Source organism: Camelus bactrianus, chromosome 12 (assembly GCF_048773025.1).
Source record: "Camelus bactrianus isolate YW-2024 breed Bactrian camel chromosome 12, ASM4877302v1, whole genome shotgun sequence".
NCBI classification, from domain to species: domain Eukaryota; kingdom Metazoa; phylum Chordata; class Mammalia; order Artiodactyla; family Camelidae; genus Camelus; species Camelus bactrianus.
The window spans coordinates 35,594,351-35,620,044 of NC_133550.1; the positions used below are offsets into that span (position 1 = coordinate 35,594,351).

Genomic DNA, 25,694 nt, shown 5'->3' on the forward strand with positions numbered 1-25,694 from the left:
CTCTTGTGACTTTGGCTTTTACCCTGAGTGAGATTGGAAACCACTGGAAGGCTTTGAGCCATTGATCATTCCGCAGCCATGTGGGGAAATAAATAATAGAGGGGCAGGGGCAGAAGCAGGAGCCCATTGGAAAATGTTAACTATTCAGATGAGAAAAATACTAACTTAGAGCTAGATGGATGCAGTGGAGTTGTTGAGATATATAGTAGTTCTAGATGTACTAAGTTGGAGAAGACTACAGGAGAAACAGGCTTACAGGAGAAGATCGGGAGTTTGGCTCTGGATACAGTAATTTGGATGCCTATTAAATATCTAAATAGAGATCCCTTTTATTTGTGAACTAATTTAGACTTCACATCTTATAGTCTGGCAACAACCATGTCTGTTTTTTTATCCTTTGGTTTATGCAATAGATAATTATAGAAGAGTGAATTGTGAGTTGAGTTTTAGGGGGCAGATTTTTTTTTCTATAAAGTACACTATGTAGAATCATCTGAAATTGAGCGTGGTGTTCATATCTTTCACACTGATTTCCAACTACAACCAGATATTGATTGTTGCAAATGTTACTTTCAGAAGATTGATTTGAAACATCAGCTAAAAATGAGATTGGATGCTTGGTCCATCGGATGTTGTATTATTATTATCTAGAATGAGAAAGTATTTAATCCTGTCTCCTAGAAGGAAATTATTAAAACATTGAACTTTTTGATTTTTCCAAGGCTTAACAGGTTGTGATGAGTGGTTAAGTGAGTGATCCAGCACCCTTTTAATTTGATTATTCCATATTGCCGGCTCAGGCTGTTGTTCCCACCTAACAGTTTGCTTTTCTTTTATTTAGTTCTCAGCATTTCCGTTATTACTCTTTTATGGTATTATCATCCTGATGTAGTATCCCTTAGGAGATTCTTTTATTACTTGGAAATCCTTTGACTTTGCAGTCCTTTGAAACTTGGGAAACATAGTCTTTTGACTCAGCAATTCTTTAAAGTTGGGGAAAGACAATTTCTCCATTCATTTCTTTTTACTTGCAAAATATTTTTTTTTGCCATATACTTTTTGCAATATTACACTTTGCCTTAATATATTTGCCTCTAAACATTTCCTTAGTAATTTGATCTCTTATCAGTTATATGTTTTAAATTCTGTATATTGCTTAGGATGAGTAATTTAATATTTCTATTAAATATTGGTATTTACAAGATGTTATTAGCTCAGATTGAATGTAAGTTATAAGTGAAAGACTGTATGACTATTTCTATGAGTGATATATGAGCAGTTATCAAGACCAAGTTATTAAAACAAAATTAAGATAAACAACAAAGTCCTACTGTATAGCACAGAGAACTATATTCAATACCTTATAATAGCCTATAATGAAAAAGAATATGAAAAGGAATATATATGCATAACTGAATCACTATGCTGTACACTAGAAATTAACACAGCATTGTAAACCAACTATACTTCAGTAAAAAAATAAAACAAAACAAAATTAAGAGCTGAGCAAATATGATTCAGGACATAGTAATTTATTGCTTGACTTTTTTCCAAGCATTAACCTTATTATTGTTCTGTCTGATGGTTCATTGACTTGTCTTGAGACCTTTCCCAGCCAAAGTGAATATTGTGTATAAATTTTGAAACTCTATATTAGCCTATCCTTTAAGACTTAATTTTAACTATATATACAGTATATTCTTTCTACCCCAAAATACTTTAATAGAGGGCTTTCATTTGCCACTGCTGTCATAGCATTGTGTTGTTTTTCTCTACCATTGTCTATTTATTAAAATAAAAGCTTCATGGTTGTTAGTTCCATAGACTGTCATCTCTTAAAGGGCAGAATAACCATAATAGGCTTTGAGGGCAGTGACTGTGCTTCTCTTGTTCACCACTGTATCGTTAGCATCTGCCACAGTACTGTGGTACATAGTAGTTGTTCAGAAACATTTTTAGCTGCCTGGAGAAATAAATTTATACTACTTTGGTCTTCATAGAATACATAGGGCATAAATACATGTTTTCATAAACCTGAATACATTTTTGGCAGGTTTAAGAAGTTGACTATATCCAAAAAATTTAAATTAAAGCTTTTTTCCTGATAGATGCTATAGTTCTTCAGTTTACGTTTGAGTATATAAATATAGCTTATTGCTGGATCTCTTTGGTTTGTGGGTCATTTTTCATAGGTAAATTTACTCTTTAGTGTTCTCTATGAAATGATATGAGGATTATAGTTTTAACTGGGCCTTTGGCAGTTAAAAATTTGATAATCTGTATTTGTAAGTTGCTTGTCTTTTAGAGTGCTTGTCCTATTTGGTTTCATTTAATGTTGAATTGTACAACTCAGTCTTTGTACAATATAACTATCTCACTTTTGTTAAATAACATTTTTACTATAGAATTTTTAAAATATTGATTTAATAGAGTAGTAGTGATACCAGTGGTAGAGAGAATGAAGAAAATCTTAAATGATTAATTTATCTTAGAATTTAAGCAACATTTACCTTTAGTTAATCCAATGTGAAATACAACTGTATTTTCTTTAAAGTGCATCACAGCTAAATATTTTTATCATATCATTCCTTTCCTCTTCCTTCCCTTAAACTTGCTCCCTTCTGTGTCCCCTGTGTACCCATTCCCTGCAGCGATCCCTGCTGGCTGTGGTGGAGATTGGTGTGCTGTGAATTTCATAATCACCCAAATGAGTACCAGAGGAGTCTAAGAAACCCTGGCAACTGACTACTTGCTTTCACCAGGAATAGGGAGCTTTTGTCTGAATTTCCTGCCCTCAGGTAATTCTTCTATTCCCCATTTTTTTTTCTTTCTGTAAATGGAAACACTTACTATGCCCCACATAAGGATATTTCAAGAATATTTTCTAATTCTTGTTTTAGTGAGACACCTTTTTTTTTTTTAACTATGTAGCTACAGGCTCATGCAATTCTTCTCTCAGAATGTCTTCTAATATATAAAGCTTGACAATACACTTAAAGTTATAACCAGTTCTTTCTGATGTTGCATAAGAGAGTTTTATAACTTATAGCCAGCTATTTGGAAATAGTAATTAGCATTTGATCTATTCTAATGAGTAAGGTATGATTGTTTAATGTAATTAATGAGGTATAAAGGCTCTTTTGATAAAGAGGATGTTTTGATCAATTTTCTCAATGAAGGACTTAGAGTTCATTTTGTGTACTTACTGTTAATTATAACCTTTATCAAAGATCTCTTTGATATCATTTGCTATCTAGGAATAATTCTCATAAACAGCAGTGAAAAGGTTTCATTTTTGAAGAATGTAAGGGCTCTCATCCCATTCTTTTCTTCTTCTTCTCTCCCCTGCCCCACTTTAGAAATCCTTATCAGGAAAAGCAATTATGCTATGTAAAACCAGATTCATGAAAATAGTACTAAATTTCTTTCAGCTTAGGACTCAGTGAAAAACCTGAAAACTTTTATCTTTAAACACTTTTGGGAAATTTATCTGCTTAAATACTTTGAACCTCTTCTAAAAGTCTACTGAGAAGCTAGTAATTACAAACTATGACCAGAATTGAGCAACTTATTACATACTTACTCAAGAAGTAGTGGGACAGTTGATAAACTTGTTGGCTGTATGTTAGCTAGCAATTGTATAGGTATGATGACCTAAATAGTGTTGTCTATTCTTGTTTGCCTTGATTCCATGCCATCATTTGGGTATCTGAATCTCAACCAGATTTGCCAAGGAAAGATGTCTAACTTTAACCTTAAACAGACCATTTGACATCCTCTCCAAGATACTGGTAGTTAAGGACTTTTATTCTTTATGATGGCATTCATGGGTGGTTCTGATTCTGTATATACCTCTAGCAAATCACCTGGGACCTTTGCTCTCCTGAAGTATAGTCATAGCTGTAATTCTTTGTTTTGTCTGGATTACACCTCCTTAGCATATCTTTTTTTGACCAGCTTTGTGCTTAGCTTATTGAAGATGAGGCATTTTGATTTTGTTCTAAGTTTAAATTACATCTGTCTGCATCCATTTAAGTCACCTACCAAGCTTAATTCTTTTTTCTTTTTAGCTTTCTCATTTTAATTAGTCATGATCCCTTTTCATTTAAATAACTCTTGAATTTATCTTCTTTATCCTGAACCTAGCACATAGCAGACTACTTGGCACAAAGTAGATATCAATAAGATTTGAATATCTCTGCTGTCACTGCCCACATTTAACTCATCATTTCTTGTATCAGTTGCTGCAGCTAAGTGTTCTCATTTCTTTCTGGTCTTGTATTTCTTTATTCCATCCTTGGTACTGTTACCAGAGAGATCTTTCCAAAATACTAATCTTATATAATTTCTTGGTAAAAAATTTTTAATGTCTCATGTTCAAGCTTTAAACAAATTTTTTTTTTGTTTATAGCAGCAGAATTTTTAATCCAAAGATACGTTAAAATAGAACTTTACTGCATAAAATAGAAGTAGAGCTCTAGTTGAATCAGTGATTAGGGGTGGAGGTCAGCTGTTATATTCTTTCTGTTTTTATTTCTTCTCCCACCTGGGTCGAATCATGAGCAATCTCCTTAGGGACACTATGGGAAAAATACTGATGGGTAGGATGTAACCCACATTCCTCGGCATGAGATACAAGCGTTCTTTATGATCTCACTTTAGTTAATCTTTCAAAGCATATTATTTTTTTCAAACTACCTGAAGTCTTATACGTCATCCATGCTGGCTGTATGTGGTCCTATAACTGTGAACATGCTGCTGCTTGTCTGAAATGTCTTCCTCTGCCCTATTCACCTGGCAAAACTTAACTCTCAAAAACATAGCTCAGATGCTGCCTCTTCCATGAAGCCTTTCCAAAGCAGTATGCTTTTTCACAGAGTTGATCACCTCCTCAAAGCCTTGTGTCTCCGTCTTATCTTACTCTCATTTTTACTGTAATATCTGTCACACAGTGCCTGGCACATAGTAAGACTATAATATACTGCAATAATATATTTTTGTGATTACCTCTAATAATAAACCATGGAGTCTTTGAAAGCAGCAATTTGTCTAAGTTATGCAAGAACATAATCAGAGCTCAGTTTTTGTTATGAAGGATGTATGTCTAATTATGTCAGATTTTCCAATGTTTCAACAAAGTTCGGAAGCCCAGAGTTTAATGTAAGGTCTACCTATTTTAAATGTTAGCTGCATATTCAAGTTTTTAAAAACACTGTCCAGGCCAGATAAAACATATCTGTGGGCAAAACATAGATCACAGACTGCCAATTTGCAACCTTTCCATTCTTTATGTGGAAAAACTGGTTGGACAAGATTGGTTGATTTTCTTTACATGCATATTATAAAAATAACCAAGCCAAATAAACTCTGTAAATTGAGAATGCTCCAAAGGAGGGGGGATTTATTATGACCATACCTTGATCCTAAACCCTTTAACCGTAGATTTCATTTAAAAAAAATTTATGCCTTAAATATTTAATAAGCCTCATAAATTGACATTGAAAGCTCCTTGAAAGTGAGAATTACCATATACTCCTATAATGCCTAGTAAGTGTTCAGTAAATATTGTTGAATTGAAAATTGATCAGTATGACAATGGAATTGTAAGTGATCCTAAAATACTTTTTAAATTAGAGTTGTACAAATTTGATTATATTCTTGGCTCTGCCTTGGTATGGCTTTGAACAGTTGACTTAATCTTTCTGGGCTTCACATTCTCTGCTATAAAATGAGGACTTTGGATTAGACGAACTTTTCAGGTGCTAAAATTCTGAAATTATTTGATGTTCTTTGCCTGTATGAACACTGCCTATGGCTCCACTCAGTTTTTTTTTTAAACTTTTCTTAAAATTGCTTCTAATGCCTTTAGATGCCAAATACATTGGTGTAGTTCAGATAAAAGCCATGGTTCAGATACCTTGAAAATTCTTATTCCCTTGTATTTTATTGAGTTAACTATTCATTCTTTTTTATCAAGAGATACACACATGCGTGTGTTTGTGTGTATCAAGGTATGCTCATAGTAAATTACCTCTTTTTGAGCATTCTCAATTTACAGAATTTGTTTGGCTGATTATTTTTGTAATATACAGATGAAGAAATTGAACAAATCATGTATAGCCAGTTATATATACATGTATATGTGTATCTGATTTAAACACTTATTGAAATATAATTGATTTATATGCAGTAAACTGCACATATTAACATATACAAATTGATGAAGTTTTGACATACGCTCTCAAATTTTTCTCATGTTCCTTTGTAATCCTCTCTCCTCCCTTCCTGCCTTATCTATTATTATTATTATGTGATCTACTTTATTTCACTTTGAAATTTTCATATGAACTGGGCATATACTTTTTTCTTGCCTTTTTCCCACAGCATAATTATTTAGCAATTAATCTATTTTGTTTTATACGTTCACTTTTATTGCTGGGTATATTCCATTGTGAATATGCCACAACTTGTTCATCCACTCACCTGTTGGTGGTCATTTGGGTTGTTTCCAGTTTGGGGCTATTACAAATAAAGCTGCTATGAACATTCATGTAAAAGTCTTTGTGAGGACATATGCTTTTCTTTTCTCTTGAGTAAATATAGAGGAATAGAATGGTTGGGTTATACATAAAACTTTGGGCACATATATAATTTTTTAAGAAATTATGTTTTTTATATTCTCACCAGGAAGTACATGAGAGTTCCACTTGTTCTTTATCTTCACCAACATGCAGTATAAGTCAGTCTTTTTAATTTTACTCATTTTAGTGGGTAAGTAGTGGTATCTTATTGTGGTTTTTAATTTGCAATTTCCTACTGACTGGAGATGTTGCACATCTTTCAGTGTGCTTTTCTGTCATCTGTATTCCTTCTTTGATTTGAGGGTCTGTTTAAATTTTTTGCCTATTGATGGGTTGTCTTATTTTTGAGTATTAAAAGTTTGTTATAGGTCACTCTCTCTCTGGCCTTCTGAGACAGCCCGCACTCTGTCTATGGAGTGTGCATCTCTTTGAATAAATCTCCTTCTACTCAAAAAAAAAAAAAAAAAGTTGTTATATATTGTTGATACAGATCCAGTTTTCAAACAGACCTTTTGTAAATATTTTCTGCCAGTGTGTGGCTTGTCCTTTAGAAACAGTGTCTTTTGATGGGCAGAGTTTTAAATTTTGATAATGTGTGATTAAATGCTTTTTTTCCCTTTATGATTTGTGAGTTTTTTGTTGTGTTACAGAAATCTTTGCAAAGATGGAAGTCAGCAAAATTTTCTTCTGTATTTTCTTACTGAAGTTTTAAAAGTTTCTGTTCTTAGATTTTGGTGTATGATCCATTTATTTATTTTTTATTTTTATTTTTTATATTTATGTATTTATTTTACAATATCATATTTTTTAGTTGAAGTCTAGTTGATGTACAGTATTATGTTACAGGTATACAATATAGTGATTCACAAATTTTTAAAGGTTATATTCCATTTATAGTTATAAAATATTGGCTCTATTCCCCATGTTGTACAGTACATCCTTGTAGCTTATTTTGTTTGTACCTCTTAATCATCCACCTCCATCTTACCCCTTCCCCTTTCCTCTCCCCACTAGTAACCACTAGTTTCTTGTCTACATCTGTGAGTCTGTTTTTTTCTGTTATATTCACTAGTTTGTTGTATTTTTTTAAGGCTCCACATGTAAGTGATATCTTACAGTATTTATCTTTCTCTGTCTGACTTATTTCCCTTTAGCATAATGCCCTCCAAGCCCATTCATGCTGTGCACCAGAAACTAATACAACATTTAAAATCCACTATACTTCAGTTAAAAAGCAAGCAAACAACCAACCCACCCATTTAAAATATTGGCAGAAGAACTGAACATTTTTCCAAAAGAGGAAATGCAGATGGCCAACAGGAACATGAAAAGTTGCTAAACATCACTAATACCACAGAAATACACAAATGAGACATCAAAATCAAAATCACAATGAGACATCATCTCATACCTGTCAGAATGGCAATCATCAAAAAGAACACAAATAACAAATGCTGGCAAGGATGTGGAGAAAAGGGGACTCTTGTACACTGTTGGTGGGAATGCAAATAGGTGCAGACACTATGGAAAACGATATGAAGATTCCTCAAAATCCAAAAACAGAACCACGACATGGCCCAGCAATTCCACTCCTGGGCAGATATCCTAGAAAAACAGTTAATTCAGTAAGATTAATACACCCTGCTATTAACACCAACACTATTTACAATTGCCAAGACATGGAAGCATCTCCCAAGTGCACATTAACACATCAATGGATAAAGAAGATGTAACATCTATATGCAATGAAATACAACTCACCCATAAAAAAGGATATTTTGCCATTTGTGGTCCTTCATTCACTTTTTTTTTGAAATTTCAAAACCCAGAATTTTATAACTGGCATAAACACTTCCATTGGATCAAAAATGACAAAATACTTAGAAATAAACTTAACTAAGGAATTTTCTATACTCTGAAAACTGTAAAACATTGATGAAGGAAACTGAAGATGATACAAAGAAATGGAAAGATATCTTGTGCTCTTGTGTTGGAAGAACTAATATTATCAAAATGGCTGTAGCACCCAAAACAATCTACAGATCCAATGCAACCCCTGTCAAAATATGACATTTTTCACAGAACTAGAACGAACAATTCCAAAATTTACATGGAAACATAGAAGACCCCGAACTGCCAAAGCAACCTTTTGTAGGTCTTTATTTTCTCTTTCTTCTTTTTGTTCTCTTTTTTATGGTTTGATGACTAGAGATGTTCCTTTAACCTTTGTTGTAAAGCTGGTTTGGTGGTGCTGAATTCTTTAGCTTTTGTTTATCTGTGAAGCTTTTGATTTCTCCATCAAATCTGAATGAGAGCCTTGCTGGGTAGAGTATTCGTGGTTGCAAGTGTTTCCTTTTCATCACTTTTTTCATGCCAATGAAATTTTTCATGCCACTCCCTTCTGGCCTGTAGAGTTTCTGCTGAAAAATCAGCTGATAACTGTATGGGAGTTCCTTTGTATGCTATTTGTTGCTTTTCTCTTGCTAATTTTAATATCTTCTCCTTATCCTTAATTTTTGTCAATTTGATGACTATGTGCCTTGGTGTGTTCCTCTTTGGGTTGATCGTGTGTGGAACTCTCTATGCTTCCTGGACTTGGGTGACTGCCAGGTTGGGGAAGTTTTTGGTTATTATCTCTTCAAAAATTTTGTCAGGCCCGTTCTCTCTCTCCTCTTTCTGGAACCCTTGTAATGCGAATATTAGTGTCCTTCATATTGCCCCAGAGTTCTTTTAAACTATCCTCATTTCTTTTCCTTCTTTTTTCTTTTTCTGTTCTGCAGTAGTGATTTCCACTAATCTGCCTTCTAGCTCATTGATCCGTTCTTCTGCCTCATTTAGTCTATTCTTGTTCCTTCTAGTCTGTTACTCATTTCAGTGATTTTATTCTTCAACTCTGGGTATTCTTTATATTTTCCAACTCTTTGCTAAAAACTTTGCTCTGTGTGTCTATACTCCTCTTGAGTTCACTGAACATCTTCACCATCACTACTATAAACTTTCTCAGATAAATTGCCTATCTCTTCAAAACTTATTTCTTCTTCTGGGATTTTATATTGTGCCTTGGCCTGGGAGATATTCCTCTGCTGCCTCATATTGTCTATCTGTCTGTTTGTATTTTTAGGTAGGTTAGTTACTTTCTCAACCTTGGAAAAGTGGCCCTCTGTGTGGGAGATGTCCGATGTGTCCCAGCAATAAACTCCTCTCGTCTCAAGAGCAAGGGTCCAGCTGGTCCCAGTGTAGAATCTGGCCTGTTTGTGGATTCCTTCCATAGGCTTTGGGATTATTGTTTTCTTTTTCTTTTCTTTTCTTTTTTTTTTTTAACATTTTTTTTATTGATTTATAATCATTTTACAACGTTGTGTCAAATTCCAGTGTAGAGCACAATTTTTCAGTTATACATGAACATATATATATTCATTGTCACTTTTTTTTCTCTATGAGCTACCATAAGATATTGTATACACTTCCCTGTGCTATACAGTATAATCTTGTTTCTCTATTCTACAATCTTGAAATCCCAGTCTATCTCTTCCCACCCCCTGCCCCCTTGGCAACCACAAGTTTGTATTCTATGTCTGTGAGTCTATTTCTGTTTTGTATTTATGCTTTGTTTGTTTGTTTGTTTGTTTTTCAATTTCCGCATCTCATATGGTATTTTTCTTTCTCTTTCTGGCTTACTTCACTTAGAATGACATTCTCCAGGAGCATCTATGTTGCTGCAAATGGCGTTATGTTGTCGGTTTTTATGGCTGAGTAGTATTCCATTGTATAAATATACCACTTCTTCTTTATCCAGTCATCTGTTGATGGACATTTAGGCTGTTTCCATGTCTTGGCTATTGTAAATAGTGCTGCTATGAACATTGGGGTGCAGGTATCATCCTGAAGTAGATTTCCTTCTGGATACAAACCCAGGAGTGGGATTCCTGGGTCATATGGTAAGTCTATTCCTAGTCTTTTGAGGAATCTCCACACTGTTTTCCACAGTGGCTGCACCAAACTGCATTCCCACCAGCAGTGTAGGAGGGTTCCCCTTTCTCCACAGCCTCTCCAGCATTTGTCATTTGTGGATTTTTGAATGACGGCCATTCTGACTGGTGTGAGGTGATACCTCATTGTAGTTTTGACTTGCATTTCTCTGATAATGAGTGATATTGAGCATTTTTTCATGTGCCTATTGATCATTTGTATGTCTTCCTTGGAGAATTGCTTGTTTAGGTCTTCTGCCCATTTTTGGATTGGGTTATTTTTTTCTTATTGAGTCGTATGAGCTGCTTACATATTCTGGAGATCAAGCCTTTGTCGGTTTCATTTGCAAAAATTTTTTCCCATTCTGTATGTTGTCTTTTTGTTTTGCTTATGGTTTCCTTTGCTGTGCAGAAGCTTGTAAGTTTCATTAGGTCCCATTTGTTTATTCTTGCTTTTATTTCTTCTAGGAGAAAATTTTTGAGATGTATGTCAGGTAATGTTTTGCCTATGTTTTCCTGTAGGAGGTTTATTTTATCTTGTCTTATGTTTAAGTCTTTGATCCATTTTGAGTTGATTTTTGTATATGGTGTAAGGGAGTGTTCTAGCTTCATTGTTTTACATGCTGCTGTCCAGTTTTTCCAACACCATTTGCTGAAGAGACTGTCTTTATTCCAATGTATATTCTTGCCTCCTTTGTCGAAGATGAGTTGACCAAAAGTTTGTGGGTTCATTTCTGGGCTCTCTATTCTGTTCCATTGGTCTATATGTCTGTTTTGGTACCAATACCATGCTGTCTTGATGACTGTAGCTCTATAGTATTGTCTGAAGTCTGGGAGAGTTATTCCTCCAGCCTCTTTCTTTCTCTTCAGTAATGCTTTGGCAATTCTAGATCTTTTGTGGTTCCATATAAATTTTATTATGATTTGTTCTAGTTCTGTGAAATATGTCCTGGGTAGTTTGATAGGGATTGCATTAAATCTGTAGATTGCCTTGGGCAGTATGATCATTTTAACAGTATTAATTCTTCCAATCCAAGAGCATGAGATATCTTTCCATTTTTTAAAGTCTTTAATTTCCTTAATCAATGGTTTATAGTTTTCTGTGTATAATTCTTTCACCTCCTTGGTTAAATTTATTCCTAGGAATTTTATTATTTTGGGTGCTATTTTAAAGGGGATTGTTTCTTTTTTCTTTTTCTGTTGATTCATCATTAGTGTAAAGAAATGCAACTGATTTTTGAACGTTAATCTTGTAACCTGCTACCTTGCTGAATTCTTCAATCAGCTCTAGTAGTTTTTGTGTGGACCTTTTGGGTTTTCTATATATAGTAACATGTCGTCAACATATAGTGACACTTTTACCTTTTCTTTTCCAATTTGGATCCCTTTTATTTCTCTCTCATGTCTGATTGCTGTGGCTAGGACTTCCAAGGCTGTGTTGAATAGGAGTGGTGATAGTGGGCATCCTTGTCTTGTCCCAGATTTTAGTGGGAAGCTTTTGAGTTTTTCACCATTGAGTACTATGCTGGCTGTAGGTTTGTCATATATAGCTTTTATTATGTTGAGATATGTTCCCTCTATACCCACTTTGGTGAGAGTTTTTATCATAAATGGGTGTTGAATTTTATGAAATGCTTTTTCTGTATCTATTGAGATGATCATGTGGTTTTTGTCCTTTCTCTTGTTGATGTGATGTATTACATTGATTGATTTGCATATGTTGAACCATCCTTGTGTCCCTGGGATGAACCCCACTTGGTGATTATGTATAATTTTTTTATGTGTTGTTGGATTCTGTTTGCTAATATTTTTGGTGAGGATTTTGGCATCTGTGTTCATCAGTGATATTGGCCTATAATTCTCTTTTTTGGTAGTGTCTTTGCCTGGTTTTGGTATCAGGGTGATGGTGGCTTCATAGAATGAGTTTGGGAGTATTCCCTCCTTTTCAATCTTCTGGAAGAGTTTGAGAAGGACTGGTATGAGTTCTTTTTTGTATGTTTGGTAGAATTCCCCAGTGAAGCCGTCCGGTCCTGGACTTTTATTTGTAGGGAGGTTTTTTATTGCTAATTCAATTTCATTTCTAGTGATCAGTTTGTTCAAGTGGTCAGTTTCTTCTTGATTCAGTCTTGGTGGACAGTATATTTCCAGAAACTTGTCCATCTCCTCTAGGTTATCCAGTTTGGTTCCATATAGTTTTTCATAATATTCTTGTGTGATATTCTGTATTTCTATTTTATTTGTTGTAATTTCTCCATTATCCTTTCTTATTTTGCTTATTTGTGCTCTCTCTTTTTTCTCCTTTGTGAGTTTGGCCAGAGGTTTATCGATTTTATTTACTTTTTCAGAAAACCAGCTTTTGGTTTGATTGATTTTTCTATGGTCTTATTAATCTGTATTTTATTTATTTCATCCCTAATCTTTATAATTTCCTTCTGCTGCCTTTTGGGGTTTTTTGTTCTTCTTTTTCTAGTTCATTCGGGTGGTGGGTTAAATTGTTTATTTGAAATTGTTCTTCTTTTTTGAGGAAGGCCTGTATCGCTATAAACTTCCCTCTTAGCACTGCCTTTGCTGTGTCCCATAAATTTTGTGTGGTTGTGCTTTCATTTTCATTTGTCTCAAGGTATTCTTTAATTTCAGCTTTGATTTCCTCATTGACCCATTGGTTTTTTTTTAATAACATATTGTTTAATCTCCATGCTTTCCTTTTGTTCTCCTTTGTTTCTCTGTTGTTGATTTCTAGTTTCATGGCATTGTGGTCAGTAAAGATGTTTGAGATAATTTCTATCTTCTTAAAATTGCTGAGGTTTCTTTTGTCCCCAAGTACATGATCAATCCTGGAAAATGTTCCATGTGCACTTGAAAAGAAAGTACATCCTATTTTTGGGGGGTGTAATGCTCTGAAAATACCCACCATATCTAATTTTTCTATTGTATTATTTAATTTCTCTGTTGCCTTATTTATTTTCTGTCTGGAAGATCTGTCTAGTGATGTTAATGCAGTGTTAAAATCTCCAACTATGATTGTATTCCCATCAATATCCCCCTTTATCTCTGTTAGCAATTCTTCTATGTACTTAGGTGCTCCTATATTGGGTGCATATATATTAATGAGTGTAATATCCTCATCTTGTATCACTCCTTTAATCATTATAAAATGTCCTTCTTTATCTTTCTTTATGGCCTTTGTTTTAAAGTCTATTTTGTCTGAAATCAGTACTGCAACACCTGCTTTTTTGGCTTTTCCATTTGCATGGAATATCCTTTTCCATCCTTTCACTCTCAATCTATATGTGTCCTTCTCCCTAAAGTGGGTCTCTTGTATGCAGCATATTGAAGGTTCTTGCTTTATTATCCAGTCTGCCACTCTATGTCTTTTGACTGGAGCATTTAGTCCATTAACATTTACAGTACTTAATGATAGATGTGTGTTTATTGCCATTTTGAACTTATCTTTGCAGTTGATTTGGTATTTCCTCTTTGTTCCTTTCTTCTTCCTTTTGTGGTTTGGTAATTTTCCTTTGTATTATCATGGATTTTATTTAGTTTTTGTGACTCTCTTGTAAGTTTTTGGCTTGTGGTTACCCTTTTTTGTAAGTCTATTAGCCCATTACTATAACTGTTTTTATTAAACTGATAGTAACATGATCTCAAACCCATCCTACCGAGAACAAAAAATTTTAAAAAGAAAGAAAAAAAATATTCTATATTTTCCTGCCTCTCTCTCCCACTCTCAATGATTTGTATGTCTTCTTTTATAATTTCGTGTTTACTTTATTTGTAATTCATGAGTTATCACCTTTCCAGTTGTGTGTTTCTCATTTCTGTAGCATCCTGTTGCTTTTCTATTTAGAGTAGACCTTTCAGTATTTCTTTTAGCATGGGTTTAGTGTTGCTAAACTCGTATAGCTTTTTCTTGTCTGTGAAATTCTTTATCTCTCCTTCTATCCTAAAGGATAGCCTTGCTGGATAAAGTATCCTAGGCTGCATCTTTTTTTCATTCAGGACTTTGAATATACCTTGCCACTCCCTTCTGGCCTGTAGTGTTTGTGTAGAGAAATCAGCTGAGAGCCTTACGGGGGTTCCCTTGTAACTCACTCTTTGCTTTTCTCTTGCTGCCTGTAGGATCATTTCTTTATCCTTGACTCTGGCCATCTTGATTATGACATGTCTTGGTGTGGGTCTATTTGGGTTCTTCCTGTTTCGGACCCTCTGGGCTTCCTGTACTTGGATATCTGATTCCTTCTTTAAGTTTGGGAAGTTTTCAGTCATGATTTCTTCAAAAACCTTTTCAATCCCCTTTGATGTTTCTTCCCCTTCTGGGACCTCTATTATGCAAAGATCGGCATGCTTTATATTATCCCATAGGTCCCTTATGCTAATTTCATTTGTTTTTATTTGTTTATCTTGTGGCTGTTCTGATTGGGTGCTTTCTATTGTCCTGTCTTCTAGGTCACTAATTTGTTCCTATGCATTATCTAGTCTGCTTTGCACAGCCTTTAGATCATTCCTCATCTCAGCCAATGAGTTTACCAGTTCTACTTGGCTCTTCTTTATAGCTTCAATTTCATTTTTGACATATTTTATATCTCTAAACGCTATCTCTTTTAGTTCCTTCAGTACTTTGAACACTCCTTTTTTGAAATCTTGATCTAGTAGGCTATCGGTGTCTATTTCATTGATCATTCTTTCAGGGGATTTCTCTTGTTCTTTTAATTGGGAATGGTTTCTCTGCTTCTTCATCTTGCTCCTACCTCTCTGGCACTGTGGTTTATGGAGTATCAGTTATCTATTGTGGTCCTTAAGGAGTTTATCTATCTAATGCCTATGTAGGAATAAAACTTAGAAAAGAAAAAAAGAGAGAGAGAGACAGAAAGAATTTTAAAAGAAAGGAGAAAAAAGGTTTGAAAACAGTGTATAATGAATAATAGAAGAGCAAATTGAAGCAGAATTTTTAAAAATATTAATAATAAAAATATTTTTAAAAATTTAAAAGGGATGAAAACTGGGGGTATATATTAATTGTTTAAGAAGTAAAAATTAAAAGGGTAATGGAAAATAGAACAGGTAAAAACAGAATTAAAAAAAAGGGGGGAGGTGGGTTGGTGTTCTCCTGGAGACTGTGTGCTTTTAATGTGAAGTCTTTCTGTCTACGTACTGTTTTGGAAGCACAGCTTGCTGTTTCCAGAGGCCCGCCGTTGGCGCCCTCGTCTGTGCTGCTCCCAGTGCCTGTTGGCAAGCAGATCGCGCCTCCTCCCAACACTGGGTCAGGTGCAGCTCTCCTTTGCTGTGGGTGGGCGGGTCGCTGCCCCTCCCGATGCCGCAGTCAGATGTTGCAGACTGGCCAGGTAGGAGGGGGGGTCGCGTCTCCTCCCAGCACCACAGTCAGGGGCTGCATTCCTGCTCGAAATGCGGGGGGCCACCCGCCCTCCCCCGGCGCCGGTCGCTCCGCTGCTCTTTGCCGCTGTGCTCCCAGCCTCGGGTTGGCGCTCCGCAGGCGGCTCGGGGAAGACCAAGGAACAGCCTTGTCCCTGCTCCAGGCCAAAACCCAGCTCCTTGTTTGTCTTGGCCGAGCAAGTTCTCTGAGGGACCAGGATGGAAGGATCCTATCTGCCTTGGGCTGTAGACAAGTCTCAGTCTGGCCCTTGAGGCTGCTAAGTCCTTAGGTGAGGATGCAGGTTTCGCCCCCGCCTCCTCATGGGTGCTCAGCGCGGAAGGATATGGCGGCTGTACCTGAGCCCTGCCTCTCTTCAACTGAAAACTTTCCCCCGGTTTTCAGAGATGGGGGTATGCACCCTTCCTCCCAGGGCACATCAGCCGTGTTGTTTTATGGAGGGCCCAGGTTGTTCTGCCCTGTGCACCCACAGCCACGGTGCGCAGCCCCCTGCAGTCCCCCAGGGCTGCCTCAGTGCAGCCGACCCGGTCCTCCACCCATCCTGGCCCTGCCCCCAATTGCCGGGCAGTGTCTCGGGCTGGGTGTCGTGGGGACCCTCTGTGCCCGTTTAACTCAGTTCTGTTGGTCAAGGGTTGTTCTGTACAGATTCGAGCCTCGGAGGCTCCCACTCCGTCCCGCTGGCCTCTCGGTTGGAGAGGGGAGACCCAGCGAGCGACAGTCCTCCTTTGCCGCTCCCTCCCTGCGGGACCCGTCCCACTCTGTTTTGCCTTTTCTTCTTTCTTTTTTCCTTTTCTCCTACCAGATTTTTGGCGTCTCTATCTTTTGAAGAGGACGATGTTCTGTAGGAGTTCCGCAGGTGCTCTGGTTGGCTGAGTGGGTCTGTGGATGTGAGTCTTGGTGCATTTGTGGGAGAGGGTGAGCTACCAGCGTCCTTCTGCTCTGCCATCTTGGCCTCCCCCCCCCCCCCCGCCACCGCCACCGCCACCGCCACCGCCACCGCCACCCCTACCCCGGGATTATTGTTTTCTTGTTTCTAGTACCTGCCCCTGGTGGATGAGGCTGGACTAGAGACTTATGCAGATTTCTTGGCAGGAGTAGCAGTGCCTGCCCACTGCTGGGTGAAGCTTGGTCCTGGCCCTCTGGTGGGTAGGGCCATATCTAGGGCCTTGTGTCTAGAGGCATTTGTGGCTCAGGAAGTCTGCTGATGGGTCAGGCTTTGTTCCCACCTAGTATGTTGTTTGGCCTGGGACTTCCCAGCCCTTAAGCCTATAGGCTGTTGGGCAGGGCTAGGTCTTGGGTGCTAATGATCCAGTCAAGATGTCAGCCTCCAGGATAGCTCATGTAGATGAACACTCCCAGAATGTCTCCTACCAGCTTTTATGTCCCCTGGGTGAGCTGCAGCCTTCTGCTGCCTCCCCAGGAGACCCTCAAACCAGCAGGCAGGTCTGGCCAGGTTCCTATGAAATCATTGCCTCTGCCCTGGGACCTGGTGTACATGCAAGATTCTGTGTATGCTTCCCAAGAATGAAGTCTCTGTTTCTCTAAGTCCTGTGGAGCTCCTGGAGTTAACCCCACCTGGCCTTCAAACCCAGATGTCCTGAGGTTTCCTCTTCTTTCCAATGCTGGAACCCTGGGCTAGGGGCCTGACATGGGGCTCAGAACTCTCCTGTGGGAGGGCCTGTGTGACTTAATTATTCTTCAGCTTGTCACCCCAGAGGGTTTGGGGCCTGATTATATTGTGAGCATACCCTTCCTAATGTCCCGCTGTGGTTCCTTCTTTATATTTCCAGTTGAAGATTTTTTTTTTTTGCTAGGTTCCAGTATTTTATTTTTTCCAATGATTGTTTAGCAGTCAGTATTGAACCCAGGACCTCATGCATGCTAATAAGCATGTGCTCTACCACTTGACCTATACCCTCCCCGGATTTAGAGTTAATTTTTTATTTATGGTGTGAGATAAGTGTCCAGGGTTCTTTTTTTTGGGGGGGTAGGGGGATTGTTTTTGGGTTTTTTGGTTCTTTTTTTTTTTTTTTTTCATATGGCTATACAGTTGTTCCAATACAATTTATTGAAAATATCTTTTTCTCATTGAATTGATTTTGCATCTCTGTTGAAAACCAGCTGACTATAAATTTGGGTCTATTTCAAGACTCTATTTTGTTCTGTGATCATTTGTCTGTCTTTACACCAGTATCAGACTGTCTTGATTACGGTAGCTTTTATTTTTATTTTTTTATTTTTTTATTGAGGTATAGTCAGTTTACAATGTTGTGCCACTTTCTGGTGTACAACACAATTCTTCAGTTATACATGAATATACATATATTCATTTATTGTAGCTTTTAAATAAGTCTTGAAGTTGGTGGTACAAGGCCTCTAATTCTGTTTTTCTTTTTCGAAGTTATTTTGACATTCCAAGTCTTTTTGTATTTTCGTGTGACTTTTCCAATCAGTCATTTCTGCTGGAAAGCTTACTGGATATTTGTTTGGGAACTATAAATCTGTTTGGAGAGAATTGACATCTTAACAATGCTAAGTCTTCTGATCTTTCTACAGGTTTTATTTCTCCATTTATTTATATCTTGTTTAATTTCTCTCAGCAGTATTTTGTAATTTTCAGTATATAGGTCTTACATACCCTAAAAATTTGATACTTGTTTTACTAATGTAAATGGTACTTTAAAATGTTCAGTTTCTGATTGTTGGTAGCATTGTGGAAATACAATTGATATTTTTATTGCAGTAACTTTTTATTGAGATTAATCTTTTACATTTAGTTCAATGATTTTTAAATAAGCTTTTTTAAATTTTACAATACTTTCAGATTTGCAGAAAAGTTGTAAAGTAGTACAGAGAGCCTCACACAATACACAAAAATGAACTCAAAATGGCTTAAAAACTTAAATATGAGACAGAACACTATAAACCTAGAAGAAAACAGTGGCATAACATTTTCTGACATAAATCTTAATGATGTTCTCCTATAGCAATGGAAATAAAAGCAAAAATAAACAAATGGGGCCTAATTAAACTTATAAACTTTTGCACAGCAAAGGAAACCATAAGCAAAACAAAATGACAACGTACAGAATGGAAGAAAGCATTTGCAAAAGATGAGACTGACAAGGGCTTAATTTCTAGAGTATATAAACAGCTCACACAACTTAATAATAATAAAAACACCAAAAATGGCAGAAGACCTAAACAAGCAGTTCACCAATGAAGACATACAAATGTCCAATGACACATGAAAAAATGCTCAATATCTCTCATTATCAGAGGAGTGCAAATCAAAACTGCAAAGAGGTATCACCTCACATCAGTCAGAATGGCCATCATTAAAAAGTCCACAAACAAAAAATGCTGGAGAGGGTGTAGAGAAAAGGGAACCCTCCTACACTGTTGATGAGAATGCAGTTTGGTGCAGCCATTAGGGGAAACAGTTTGGAGATTCCTCAAAAAACTAAAAATAGACTTACTGTATGATCCAGCAATCCCACTCCTGGGCATATATCTGGAGGGTACTCAAGTTTGGAAAGATACATGTACCCCAATGTTCATAACAGCACTGTATACAATAACCAAGACATAGAAACAACCTAAATGTCCATTGACAGATGACTGGATAAAGAAGTTGTGGTATATTTATGCAATAGAATACTACTCTGCCATAAAAAATAAAAAATAATGCCATTTGCAGCAACATGAATGGATCTTGAGATCGTCATTCTAAGTGAAGTAAGCTAGAAAGAGAGAAAAATACCATATGATAATGTTCAAGTGGAATTAAAAAAAAAGAAAAAAGAAGATGCTAATGAACTTATCTACAAAACAGAAACAGACTCACAGACAGAAAACAAACTTGTGGTTACCAGGGGGAAAAGGGGTGGAAAGGAATAAATCAGGAGTTTGAGATTTGCGAATACTAACTACTATACATAAAATAGATAAAAAACAAACTTGTTCTGTATAGCACAGGGAACTATATTCAATATCTTGTAGTAATCTATAATGAAAAAATATGAAAACAAGTATGTGTATGTATTTGTATAACTAAAACATTATGCTGTACATCATAAGTTGACACATTGTAACTGACTATACTTCAATTAAAAAAAAAAGATAGTACAGAGAGTTTTCATACACCCATATCCCATCTCCCCTATTATAACATCTTACATTAGTATGGTACATTTATCACAACTAATGGACTAATATTTATAAATTACTATTAACTGTAGCCCATATTTTATTCACATTTCCTTTATTTTTAACCTAATGTCCTTTTTTCTGTTCCAGAAACCCATTCTTAATACATTATATTTAATCATTATGTTTTTGTAGACTCCTCCAGGCTGTGAGTTTCTCAGTCTTTCCTTGTATTTGATGATGAGCTTGATTTGATGATGAGCTTGACAGTTTTTTTTTAACATTTTTTATTGATTTATAATCATTTTACAATGTTGTGTCAAATTCCAGTGTTCAGCACAATTTTTCAGTTATTCATGGACATATGCACACTCATTGTCACATTTTTTTCTCTGTGACTTATCATAACATTTTGTGTATATTTCCCTGTGCTATACAGTGTAGTCTATTCTACAATTTTGAAATCCCAGTCTATCCCTTCCCACCCTCCGCCCCCCTGGTAACCACAAGTCTGTATTCTCTGTCTGTGAGTCTATTTCTGTCCTTTATTTACGCTTTGTTTTTGTTTGTTTGTTTGTTTTTGTTTTTTAGATTCCACATATGAGCGATCTCATATGGTATTTTTCTTTTTCTTTCTGGCTTACTTCACTTAGAATGACATTCTCCAGGAGCATCCATGTTGCTGCAAATGGCATTATGTTGTCGGTTTTTATGGCTGAGTAGTATTCCATTGTATAAATATACCACCTCTTCTTTATCCAGTCACCTGTTGATGGACATTTAGGCTGTTTCCATGTTTTGGCTATTGTAAATAGTGCTGCTATGAACATTGGGGTGCAGGTGTCATCCTGAAGTAGATTTCCTTCTGGATACAAGCCCAGGAGTGGGATTCCTGGGTTATACGGTAAGTCCATTCCTAGTCTTTTGAGGAATCTCCACACTCTTTTCCATAGTGGCCGCACCAAACTGCATTCCCACCAGCAGTGTAGGAGGGCTCCCCTTTCTCCACAGCCTCTCCAGCATTTGTCATTTGTGGATTTTTGAATGACGGCCATTCTGACTGGTGTGAGGTGATACCTCATTGTAGTTTTGACTTGCATTTCTCTGATAATGAGTGATATTGAGCATTTTTTCATGTGCTTTTTGATCATTTGTATGTCTTCCTTGGAGAATTGCTTGTTTAGGTCTTCTGCCCATTTTTGGATTGGGTTGTTTATTTTTTTCTTATTGAGTCGTATGAGCTGCTTATATATTCTGGAGATCAAGCCTTTGTCGGTTTCACTTGCAAAAATTTTCTCCCATTCTGTAGGTTTTCTTCTTGTTTTATTTCTGGTTTCCTTTGCTGTGCAGAAGCTTGTAAGTCTCATTAGGTCCCATTTGTTTATTCTTGCTTTTATTTCTTCTAGGAGAAAATTTTTTAAATGTATGTCAGATAATGTTTTGCCTATGTTTTCCTCTGGGAGGTTTATTGTATCTTGTCTTATGTTTAAGTCTTTAATCCATTTTGAGTTGATTTTTGTATATGGTGTAAGGGAGTGTTCTAGCTTCATTGTTTTACCTGCTGCTGTCCAGTTTTCCCAACACCATTTGCTGAAGAGACTGTCTTTATTCCAATGTATATTCTTGCCTCCTTTGTCGAAGATGAGTTGACCAAAAGTTTGTGGGTTCATTTCTGGGCTCTCTATTCTGTTCCATTGGTCTATATGTCTGTTTTGGTACCAATACCATGCTGTCTTGATGACTGTAGCTCTATAGTATTGTCTGAAGTCTGGGAGAGTTATTCCTCCAGCCTCTTTCTTTCTCTTCAGTAATGCTTTGGCAATTCTAGGTCTTTGATGGTTCCATATGAATTTTATTATTATTTTTTCTAGTTCTGTGAAATATGTCCTGGGTAATTGGATAGGGATTGCATTAAATCTGTAGATTGCCTTGGGCAGTGTGACCATTTTAACAATGTTGATTCTTCCAATCCAAGAGCATGGAATATCTTTCCACTTTTTAAAGTCTTCGTTAATTTCCTTCATCAATGGTTTATAGTTTTCTGTGTATAATTCTTTCACCTCCTTGGTTAGATTTATTCCCAGATATTTTATTACTTTGGGTGCTATTTTAAAGGGGATTGTTTCTTTCTTCTTCTGTTGATTTATCGTTAGTGTAAAGAAATGCAACTGATTTTTGAACGTTAATTTTGTAACCTGCTACCTTGCTGAATTCTTCAATCAGCTCTAGTAGCTTTTGTGTGGACCTTTTAGGGTTTTCTATATATAGTAGCATGTCATCAGCATATAATGACACTTTTACCTCTTTTTTTCCAATTTGGATCCCTTTTATTTCTTTCTCTTGCCTGACTGCTGTGGCTAGGACTTCCAGGACTATGTTGAATAGGAGTGGTTATAGTGGGCATCCTTGTCTTGTCCCAGATTTTAGTGGGAAGCTTTTGAGTTTCTCACCGTTGAGTACTATGCTGGCTGTAGGTTTGTTTGACAGTTTTTTAAAACAATTTTTTCTTGAAGGGCAGGGAGGTAATTAGATTTATTTATTTATTTACTTTTAAATGGAGTAACTGGGGGTTGAACTCAGGACCTCATTCATGCTAAGCATGCACATTGCCACTGAGCTACACCCTCCCCCCAATCTGACCTTGTCAGTTTTGAGTAGTGTTGGTCAGATGTTTTGTTCAGTGTCTCTCTTTGTCTGAGATTTTCCCCACTATTGGATTGGGGTTTGAGTTTTTGGCAAAAAGACCACAAAGGTAAAGTGCCATTTTTATTATGTCATATTAAGGGTTCTTACTGTCAGCATGTCTTATCGGTTTTTTTTTTGTTTTGTTTTGTTTTGTTTTTTTCTTCCAGTTTTGAGATATAATTTACATACAGCATTGTATAAGTTTAAGATGTACAACATACTGATTTGACTTATATACATCATGAAATTATTACCACAAGTGTAGTGGACATCCATCATCTCATATACATACAAAATTAAAGAATAGGAAAAAATGTTTTTCCTTTTGATGAGAACACTTAGGATTTACTCTCTTGGGGGAAGGATATAGCTCAAGTGGTAGAGCACATGCTCAGCACCCAAGAGGTCCCATGTTCAATCCCCAGTACCTCCTCCAAGCAGAAATCAGTGAAGAAACCTTATTACCCCCCCTCAGAAAACAAACAATACAAGGATTTACTCTCTTAAAAACTTTAATGTATAAGATACAGCAGTGTTAATTATATTTTTCATGTACATTGCATCCTTAGTACTTATTTGTCTTATAATGGAAGTTTTGTACCTTTTGACTGCCTTCATTTAATTCCTCCTCTCCCTACATCCTCCATCCTTTGGAAACCACAAATCTGATCATCTATTCTGTGAGTTTGTTTTTGAAGTATAACTGACCTATAACACTGTGTTAATTCCTGTTATACAACATAATGATTTGATATTTCTACACATTTCAAAATGATCACCATGGTAAGTCTAGTTAACCATCTGTCACCATGCAGTATTACATCATTACTGACTGTATTCACCACACTGTACATTTCATACACATAACTCACTTACTTTGTAACTTTTTGTAACTGAATCTATACCGGTTAATCTTACTCACCTATTTTTCTTCTTCTCCTACTCCTCTTCCCTCTGACAACCACCTGTTTATTCTCTGTATCTATGACTCTTTCTGTTTAGTTATGTTAGTTTAGTTTGTTCATTTGTTTTATTTTTTAGACTCCACATATAAGTGAAATCATACAGTATTTATCTTCCTCTGACTTACTTCACTTAGCATAATACTCTCCATCCATGTTGTTGCAAATAGCAATATTTTAGTCTTGTTTATGGCTGAGTAATATTCCACTGTGTTTGTGCATATATCTGTATACATATGCATACATACATATATACACACACACATACATCTTCTTTAACCATTCATTTTTTTGATAAGGTACTTAGGTTGCTTCCATATCTTGACTATTGTAAATAATGCTTCAGTAAACATAAGAATGCATACATCTCTTCAATTAGTGTCTTAATTTTCTTTGGATAAATACTCAGGACTGGAATTGCCAGATCATATGGTAGTTCTGTTTTTAATTTTTTGAGGAACCTCCATAGTATTTTCCAAGGTGGCTGCACCCGTTACAGTCCCACCAACAGTGCATGAGGATTCCCTTTTCTACACATCCTCACTGTTACTTATTATTTGTGGTTTTTCTGATAAAAGCCATTCTGACAGGTGTGAGGTGATACTTCATTCTGGTTTTGATTTGCATTTCCATGATGATTAGTTATATTGAGCATCTTGTCATGTCCCTGTTGGCCATCTGTGTCCCTTCTTTGGGAAAATATCTATTCAAATCCTTTGCCTTTTTTGAAAAAGGATTGGGTTTTTTTTTGATGTTGAGTTATATGAGTTCTTTGTCTTCTCTTATTCATTAGGCTGCTTTTTCATTTTGTTGATAGTTTCCTTCACTGTGAAAAAGCTTTTTAGTTTGATGTAGTTCCATTGTTTATTTTTGCTTTAGTTTCCCTTGCCTGAGGAGACATACCACCCAAAAATATTACTAAGACTGGTGTCAAAGAGTATACTGCCTGGTTTTAGGCTATAAGTTTTATGATTTTTTGTCTTACATTTTTAAGTCTTTATTAATCCATTTTAAATTTATTTTTATGCATGGTGTGAGAAGTTAGTCCAGTTTGATTCTTTTGCATGTGGCTGTCCAGCTTTCCTGACACCATTTCTTGAAGAGGCTGACTTTTACCCATTGTTTATTCTTGCCTCCTTTGTTGTAGATTAATTGCCTGTATAAGCGTGGGTACGTTCTTGGAGTCTCTGTTCTGTTCCAAAGTGTCTTTTTTGGTGCCAATATCATACTGTTTGCATTACTATTATCTTTGTAGTGTAGTTTGAAATCAAGAAGCGTGATGCCTCCGGCTTTGTTCTTCTTAAAATTGTTTTGGCTATTCAGGGCCTTTTGTGTTTCCCTACAAATTTTATCATTATTTGCTCTCATTTTGTGAAAAATGCCGTTGGTATTTTGATAGGGATTGTATCGAATCTGTAGATTGCTTTGGGTAGTATGATCATTTTAACAATAGTAATTCTTCCAGTCCATGAATACAGTATATCTTTCCATCTCTTTGTGTTCTCTTCAGTTTATTTCATTGGTGTCTTATAGTTTTCCCAGAACAGGTCTTTTATCTCCTTAGTTAGATTTATTCCTAGGTATTGTATTCTTTTTGATGTGATTATAAATTGGATGGTTTTCTTAGTTTCTCTTTCTGGTAGTTTGTTGTTAGTGCATAGCAATTCAACAGATTTCTGTATATTACTTTGTATCCTGCCACGTTACTGAATTTATCGATGAATTCTATATTTTTTCCTTGTTGTCTTTAGGATTTTCTATGTATAGTATCATGTCATCTGCAAACAGTGACAGTTTTGTGCCTTCCTTACAATTTGGATTCCTTTTATTTCTTTTTCTTTTCTGATTGCTGTGGCTAGGATTTCCAATACTCTGTTGAGTGAAAGTTGTAAGAGTGGGCATCCTTGTCTCGTGCCTTATCTTAAAGGAAATGCTTTCAGCTTTTTACTGTTGAGAA

The 25,694-nt window shown here is 36.2% G+C and overlaps 1 protein-coding gene across 3 annotated transcripts in view; it reads left to right on the plus strand.

The window, feature by feature from the left end:
• BLTP3B (bridge-like lipid transfer protein family member 3B) overlaps window positions 1-25,694 on the plus strand; it is a 95,125-nt gene that overhangs the window by 5,704 nt on the left and 63,727 nt on the right. The window contains exon 2 of one of the 3 annotated variants that reach the window (XM_045522458.2): window positions 2,652-2,798. The exons of the other annotated variants lie outside the window; for them this stretch is intronic. The gene's annotated coding sequence lies outside the window, so the exon portion shown is untranslated. The remainder of the gene's footprint in view (window positions 1-2,651; window positions 2,799-25,694) is intronic. 3 annotated transcript variants of the gene reach the window in all.